Source organism: Vicia villosa, linkage group LG1 (assembly GCF_029867415.1).
Source record: "Vicia villosa cultivar HV-30 ecotype Madison, WI linkage group LG1, Vvil1.0, whole genome shotgun sequence".
NCBI lineage: Eukaryota > Viridiplantae > Streptophyta > Magnoliopsida > Fabales > Fabaceae > Vicia > Vicia villosa.
The window spans coordinates 182,530,131-182,539,568 of record NC_081180.1 but is presented as its reverse complement, the minus strand read 5'-3'; positions in this window follow the sequence as shown (position 1 = coordinate 182,539,568).

Sequence of the window (9,438 nt, the reverse complement as noted above, 5' to 3'; positions counted from 1 at the left end):
GAATATCACATGATTAGCAGAGACTCAGCACTGCACAAAAATCAGGTACGCTTAACTGTCTCCTACACAAACAGTCCCTGATTAGGGTTTATTGTTTTTTCAGGAGAAACAAGTTTTTGAGACCTCAAATGGATTTCATGGACCTCCATACATCTCAAAGTACCATCATACAAATTTTCAAACTTCAATTCACTCAGACGCACCGTCAGCAGCTCAAACAGTCAACAGACGACCCGTTTGACCAAAAAAGTCAACAGACAGTCAAAAATGAAATTTTTTGTGAACATCCATATTTTGTCAAAGGATTCATCATTTGATCATTGGATGATCATAATTCATCAAGGAAAGATAAAAAATCAACAAAACCCTAAGATTCAAAATTAGGGTTTTCGCCTAAAAAGTCAACTGAACTTTGACTGGTCATAACTCTCTCATCCTTCATCCAAAAAATTCAAACCAAAGCTCATTTTGAAGTAAATTCAATTATCTTTCAAATGCAATTGATCCCATGGTCATTACATTCACCATTTGGAAAATATGGACAAAGACATTACAGGTCATTTTCAAAGTCAACAAAAAGACATTTTTTCCAAAAGGACACACAAGGAGCATCAAAACTCATTTTGACATGAGACCAAAGACATTGGTTAGAGGACTCTTTGAGGTTTCCAGAAATTGCAAGATCTCCTTCATATGACAAAAATTGAGGGATTTACACCTTGTTGAAGTTGGCTAAATTTTGGGAAAATGCATAAAACCAACATTGCTCAAAAATGTATTTTTTCCAAATGGGGCCAAGTTTTCATGGTTCAAACATGTTTGCCATGATATTTTGGGCCTCCCACGACCAAGACAAAGCCCACACCATTTTTATCCATTTTTGGTTTAATTTTATCCCATTTAAGATTAAATTAAAAAGGAAAAAAGGAAGGATAAAACATAGTTTGAATTCTAAGCATGACTCATCAAAGTTAGCTTACAATCTGCAGCAAGGAAGATACAAGGAAGGCCTAGGGCAAGAGGTGTGGAAAGATCAAGCAATGGTTGCTTGAATTTTAAGCTTGAAAGTCAAAAATTCAACCAAGCAATGAATGCTTCTTAGCTTCAATTCTAAGCACCTCTTGGCCTATAAAAAGCTCAGCATACTCCAACAACAAGACACACACGAAATATAGCAAGAGCATATCAAAGAAACTCACCAAAATTCTCAAAAAAATACCTAAACACTTGTAATTTTCGTTTTCTTTGTATAAGCTCATATCAATATCAAATAAACACTTCAATCTTTTCCTGGGCTATTATAGAACAGGTTCCAATCAATAGTCTTGCTTGTTTGTACATAGAACATGCATAGCCATTCTTCCATATTCCATTAAACTTCCAATTTCAATATCTCATGCTTTAATCCTTTTCAATATAATATGATGATTTCTATGTGTTCCTAACATGAATTAAAGATGATCCAACGTATCATCTATGAGCCATACACCCTAGAGCATCGTGTGCCATTTTTGAACTCTAAAGATGCAAAGCTTTCGTTTTCATAGATGGAGTGGGTTTTAATCAAAACTAACACCACCAATGAACTTAGAGCATCCTAATTAGGGGATCTGGGTTACTTTTGTTGTTTGAAGCTAACATTTTTGCAGGTTATAGGTTCATGCGAATTATGGCGTTTCTGCGACGCAAATTACGACGGTTTTAACCGCCATAATTTGCCTTCAGGAAATCTGCATGGGACGAAGGAGGAAGACCACCACGTGGGCGTCCCTCATTCGCTGGTCAACCAGCGTGGGTCCCAGCGTGGACTTTGACTACCTGAATGGTTATGTGCTCTGATTCCCATGTGACTATCATGTTCCCTCACTTTTTCAGCCATCAGATCTCCTAGTAATCTGATCCAACGCATCAAAAATGCAGCCACACCATAATCCTCATTTAATTACCACACATGATCATATCTTTTTATATTTTCTATTTTTATTTTAATTTCTTTATAAAATTAATTAAAAATAGTTTTAAATATCCAAAAAATACACAAAAAATATTTTTAGGCTTCTAAAATAATATTTTATTTTCTGATATAAAAATATTTTATTTTTCTTCATAATTTAAATATTTTGTATAATTAATTAGATAATATGCATATATTTATCTTTTAATTATTTTCAACCAATCAAAAATCATAAAAAAATTGTTCTTTATATTATACATTGTTTATATATCATAGGCTAATTTTGTACATATTTAGAATAATTTTCTCATTAAGTTTTAATTATTTGTGTAATTATTTATATAATTATGTATTAATTAACTTAATAGATTTCAAATCAATTTCAAAAAAACAAAAAAAAATTAGTTTTGTTTTAAAATTAATTAACAAACATTTTGAACATATTTTAAGCCTAATTTTTAGGTTTAAATTTATTTTCATCTTTTTTCCTCATTTTAATTTAATTAATCATGCATTAATTATAATTAAAATCAATCACAAAAAAATCCGAAAACATTTCTTTTATTTTCTTACAATTTAAATTCCTAGATAAATGTATAGGTTGTCAAATTCATGTAAATAACGTAGTTTACATTTCCTGCACAATCGATGTAATAGCGTAGATTTACTTTCCGCATTTTACATTTCCGCATTTTAAATTCCAGCACATATAAACTGCGTGTATGCCAAAGATAAAATTGAATCGTTAGATCACTAACTTCAAAGATAAAATATTTGAATCCAAACACAATCACACTTGCACCTCTTAGGGTAATCCCTTTCTCATTCTTTTCAAAATCAAAATCAAATTCTATTATTTCAAACGCAAAATCGAACTTTTGTTTATATCCGGTGAAAGGATAGATTTTTAAAGGAAATAGGATAAAGACCTTATAACTCAGGGTAGACCTCCTAATTTGCTTTCTCAAATCAAAACAAACAAATCTCTCATATATCATTGTTTTTCAAAATAAAACTTTCAAAAAAAGACAATACTTTGTATATATCCAAACGAGGATCATTACGAAGTTAACGTTCTTTTTTCAAAAAACATCTTTTGAAAGATAAAAACACTTTGTATACATCCGCACAAGGATCATTACAAAGTCAATTTACAAAGGTATTTGGAACCACATACGAGCATTTCAAGGCAATCGAAAAGTAATTGAAAACAAGTGAGCTAAGCAAATTAAAGAGCCCATGGATAACCATGGATACAAAGGGTGCTAACACCTTCCCTTTGTATAACCTACCCCCTTACCCAGAATTTCTTAAAGGTCTTTTTCTATTTCTTTTATAAACCTTTCCTTAGTTGGATAAAATAAAAGGTCGGTGGCGACTCTCTGATTTTCAAGCACAAAAGCTGAAACAAAAAGAGTCAGTTCGCGTATCTCTCCGCGAGAGGTATGGCAAAAAACCGAGCGCGCGACAGGATGCTTCACAATTCTTAACCCCGAGACCACCATCCTCTTTTGGGAGACAAATAGACGACCAAGACACCCAATTAATTCTTTTTCGATTCTCGTGACCATTCCACAAAAAGGCCCTTTGGATAGAAATAATCTCTTGTGTAACAATCTTCGGTGCTTTGCAGAAGGAAAATGTGAATAAAGGGATCACATTTAAAACAGAATTCAGCAATGTTACTCTACCACCAAGTGACAAGAACTTACCTCTCCACGAGGCCAATCTGTTTCGAAGTTTAGCGGTAACCAATGACCAAGCAGATTTTCTCCTTGGATTACACCCAATCGATATTCCAAGAAAGTGAAAAGGGAAAGGGCTGATAGCACAAAACAGAAAGTCAGAAGCCGCTTGGAGGAAATCCACCTCCACATTGAAACCGAGAATCTTGCTCTTGCAAAAGTTGACCGATAATCCTGAGCAAAGCTCGAAACCACGAAGCAACGCCTTCAATGTCCCAATGTTCTCCCAACACGGCGTACCAATAATCATTGTATCATCCGCAAATTGTAGCTAGCTAATATGAAGATCATTATTCATTGAAAAGAAGAGAAAGCAGTGACTAGAAATTGCATTGTGCATTAACCCAGCCAGCCCCTCAGCCGCCAGAATGAAAAGAAAAGGGGATAGAGGATCCTCCTGACGAAGACCTTTCCGAGCCTTAAAATCTTCCGTCGGGCTGCCATAGATTAGAACCGAAAAAGAAGCAGAGCAAACACAAGCCTTAATCCAATGCATCCATTTGTTGCCAAAGTTCATCCTCTTGAGAACATATAATAAATAGTCCCAAGAAACAGAATCGAACGCTTTTTCGAAGTCCACTTTGAATAGAAATAAACTTTTTTTATTCCTCTTTGCATAATCAACAGTTTCGTTCAGAACTAGTACACCATCATGAAGACCTCTGTTGGGAACAAAAGCAGATTGAGAAACCGAAATGAGCTTGTCGATCACACCCTTCAACCTTCCCGCTAACAACTTCGAAATGATCTTGTAAACACTTCCAATAAGACAGATCGATCGGTAATCATTTAGATTTTGAGGATTCTGGCATTTCGGGATGAGCGATATGAAAGAGGCAGATATTGCCTTAGGAAGAACACCCTGCAAAAAAAATTCAGAAACACAGTCAAAGAGATCAATCTTAATAATGTCCCAGGACGCTTTGAAAAACTCCATAGTATATCAATCCGGCCCCGGGCTTTTCCCTGAAGCTGAATCCCATATAACTTGTTTGACATCAAGGATGGAAAAAGGAAGCTCCAAGTTGTTCCTATCTTCGGTAGAGAGCTGAGAAAAAACCACCCCATCGAGCACTGGCCTATCCACCAACGGTTCTTGACAACGGTCTCTAAAGTGAGCAAATGCTGCCAGTTTCACACCCTCCACATCTTCGATGAAAACATCACCTACTTTCAAGCCACCAATAAAATTACGACGAAATCGCATTTTCATAAATGAGTGAAAGAACCTAGAGTTTTGGTCTCCCTCCTTCAACCAGCGACATTTTGCCTTCTGTCTAATTAAAAGATCCCTATAGTTTAAATTCTGCCAAACTTGCGCATTAGCTTCAATTCGACGAGAACGCACTACTGAACTAGGAGTAGAACCATCAATAGCCACCAATGCATCCAAAGAATACAAACAATGTGATTTTGATAGCACTTTGTGGAAAAACGCTATTATTATACTTCAATAAGATAACGCTTTTCTCAACCTATAACTAAACCTATAAATTTTATTTGTCATGGTGTCAGTGGGTAGTAGAACAAATTGTCTGACCTCCTAAGCTTCGGGTAGTACCTTGTTCATAAGGTAGTCTTTTAGTTCTTTGATCCGTGTTAAGTTAGTTGTCATGTGTTAAGTTAGTTGGCATTGCACATATTTCGGATTTTTTTATCACAGTGCCACCTATTTGAAATAATAATACCACTTTGTCAAATATTGAAATTAAAACATCAAAATGCCACCTTTTCCTCACTAGTTTGGCCATGCCTTGGACGAAAAGGCGAATTTTTTTCCCTAGTTGGGGTTCGGCCCGGGGTTGGCCGACCCTGTACTGGGTCTTTTTTTTTTCGTTTTTATTTTTATTTTTTTAATTATTAATTGTTTTAATTGATTTTTTAATTATAATAATTGTTTTTTTAATATATTAAATGATTAAAATATAAAAAAAATAAAAAAAATTTAATAATTAAAAATACGAGTAAGGTATAGGTTGGACGAGCATGTGTAGATTCGGCCAATAGATGGCCGAACACATATATTTTATTATTTTTTTGTTGCCTATAAATAAGATTGGATTGCTCATTTGCATCCACACCAGTTACAATCAAAGGCTTATTGTTACTATTGGAGATGTCTTCTGAACCCCTTCCAACGTTTCCACCTATGAACAGAGATGAAACATTATTCTTTTCAGCAACAAAGCCTCCGTTGAAGATCAAACTCTGGAACACTCAAACATTCAAGCATCTACAGCGGCACTTGATCGGCTGGTTAGACAGAAACATTCTCGAGGGTGAAAAGATAAGGAAAATTGAAAGGCAAGTCACGGAGAAAGGCCCAAATGGAGTAGTAACTCGTTCTTGGATAGCCATGAAACACTATGCCAAAATTGATATTTTGTATCGCTTAATTTAATATCACTTTTAAAGAAAGTGCTATTAAAAAGGAAAAAATACATCTATAATAGCACTTTATGATCAAGCGCTATTAAAGAATACAAACAATGTGATTTTGACAGCACTTTATGGAAAAACGCTATTATTATACTTCAATAAGATAACGCTTTTCTCAACCTATAACTAAACCTATAAATTTTATTTGTCATGGTGTAAGTGGGTAGTAGAACAAATTGTCTGACCTCCTAAGCTTCGGGTAGTACCTTGTTCATAAGGTAGTCTTTTAGTTCTTTGATCCGTGTTAAGTTAGTTGTCATGTGTTAAGTTAGTTGGCATTGCACATATTTCGGATTTTTTTATCACAGTGCCACCTATTTGAAATAATAATACCACTTTGTCAAATATTGAAATTAAAACACCAAAATGCCACCTTTTCCTCACTAGTTTGGCCATGCCTTGGACGAAAAGGCGATTTTTTTTCCCCAGTTGGGGTTCGGCCCGGGGTTGGCCGACCCTGTACTGGGTCTTCTTTTTTCGTTTTTATTTTTATTTTTTTAATTATTAATTGTTTTAATTGATTTTTTAATTATAACAATTGTTTTTTTAATATATTAAATGATTAAAATAAAAAAATAAAATAAAATAAAATTTAATAATTAAAAATACGAGTAAGGTATAGGTTGGACGAGCATGTGTAGATTCGGCCAATAGATGGCCGAACACATATATTTTATTATTTTTTTGTTGCCTATAAATAAGATTGGATTGCTCATTTGCATCCACACCAGTTACAATCAAAGGCTTATTGTTACTATTGGAGATGTCTTCTGAACCCCTTCCAACGTTTCCACCTATGAACAGAGATGAAACATTATTCTTTTCAGCAACAAAGCCTCCGTTGAAGATCAAACTCTGGAACACTAAAACATTCAAGCATCTACAGCGGCACTTGATCGGCTGGTTAGACAGAAACATTCTCGAGGGTGAAAAGATAAGGAAAATTGAAAGGCAAGTCACGGAGAAAGGCCCAAATGGAGTAGTAACTCGTTCTTGGATAGCCATGAAACACTATGCCAAAATTGATATTTTGTATCGCTTAATTTAATATCACTTTTAAAGAAAGTGCTATTAAAAAGGAAAAAATACATCTATAATAGCACTTTATGATCAAGCGCTATTAAAGAATACAAACAATGTGATTTTGACAGCACTTTATGGAAAAACGCTATAATTTTACTTCAATAAGATAACGCTTTTCTCAACCTATAACTAAACCTATAAATTTTATTTGTCATTGTGTAAGTGGGTAGTAGAACAAATTGTCTGACCTCCTAAGCTTCGGGTAGTACCTTGTTCATAAGGTAGTCTTTTAGTTCTTTGATCCGTGTTAAGTTAGTTGTCATGTGTTAAGTTAGTTGGCATTGCACATATTTCGGATTTTTTTATCACAGTGCCACCTATTTGAAATAATAATACCACTTTGTCAAATATTGAAATTAAAACACCAAAATGCCACCTTTTCCTCACTAGTTTGGCCATACCTTGGACGAAAAGGCGATTTTTTTTCCCAGTTGGGGTTCGGCCCGGGGTTGGCCGACCCTGTACTAGGTCTTCTTTTTTCGTTTTTATTTTTATTTTTTTAATTATTAATTTTTTTAATTGATTTTTTAATTATAATAATTGTTTTTTTAATATATTAAATGATTAAAATAAAAAAATAAAAAAAAAATAAAATTTAATAATTAAAAATACGAGTAAGGTATAGGTTGGACGAGCATGTGTAGATTCGGCCAATAGATGGCCGAACACATATATTTTATTATTTTTTTGTTGCCTATAAATAAGATTGGATTGCTCATTTGCATCCACACCAGTTACAATCAAAGGCTTATTGTTACTATTGGAGATGTCTTCTGAACCCCTTCCAACGTTTCCACCTATGAAAAGAGATGAAACATTATTCTTTTCAGCAACAAAGCCTCCGTTGAAGATCAAACTCTGGAACACTCAAACATTCAAGCATCTACAGAGGCACTTGATCGGCTGGTTAGACAGAAACATTCTCGAGGGTGAAAAGATAAGGAAAATTGAAAGGCAAGTCACGGAGAAAGGCCCAAATGGAGTAGTAACTCGTTCTTGGATAGCCATGAAACACTATGCCAAAATTGATATTTTGTATCGCTTAATTTAATAGCACTTTTAACGAAAGTGCTATTAAAAAGGAAAAAATACATCTATAATAGCAATTTATGATCAAGCGCTATTAAAGAATACAAACAATGTGATTTTGATAGCACTTTGTGGAAAAACGCTATTATTATACTTCAATAAGATAACGCTTTTCTCAAAACGCTATTAATATTATACACAAAGATAGCAGTTTTGGCAAAACGCTATCAAACATGTGCCCTATAATAGCGCTTTGTTTGAAAATGCTATCAAACATGTGCCCTATAATAGCGCTTAGTTTTAAAGCGCTATCAAAATCAAATAAAAAAATGTGCAAAATGCCCTCTTTAGTAGCGCTTAGGAAAAAATGCTATTAAAAACCAATACTTTAATAGCGCTTTTAAAGTGCTATTAAACAAAAAACGTTTACAATAGCGGCGCGGTTAATAGCGCTTTTAAGTGCTATCAAAAACATAAAAAAGTGCTATTAAATAGCTTATTTGGCGTAGTGAAAAATGACGCTAGTGTCCTTATGATGTTGATAGGACCACATGATATTGTGTTGATGGTTGTAATTCTTAGTTATGTTTTATTTGTTTCTTGTGAGGTCGTTTTTATTTGTTTCCTGTGTGGTTGTTTTATTTGTGGCTGTCTTTATTTCGTTATCATTGAATGTTGTTTTAATAATGTGAAATGTTATTTTAGTTATGTTTTATGTGGATAGTTATTTATAATCGAAATGCAAACTCAATTAAAAAGACATTATATTACATTCATAAAGCTAGTTGAAGTAAATATTATGGCCTATTGGAAGGGCCTGCTGCATTTGAACATTTACTTCGGATATGGCCTACTTCACGGCAGATCCCACACATTCTCTTTTCCTTTTCCACGTCGTCCATTTCGGTTCTAATCCGAGTACTATTTGGGCGACCTCTTTTTTTCCTACGCATAGTGTAACACCCCGAATATTATTTCTAATTATTTAATTTAAGTAGGAAATTATTTAATTTGAATAATTGATTTTATGAGGAACATTGAGAAATATTGGAAAATAGTTATTGGGCCATGTGTGATGTTAGTAAGAAGGAGGTGTTAAGTTAGTAAAGCCCATTACTAATTTAATGTTATTTTTATAAAATAATAAGGAATTGGAAGAAAGGAAAAAGGAACGTGAAAAGCAGAACA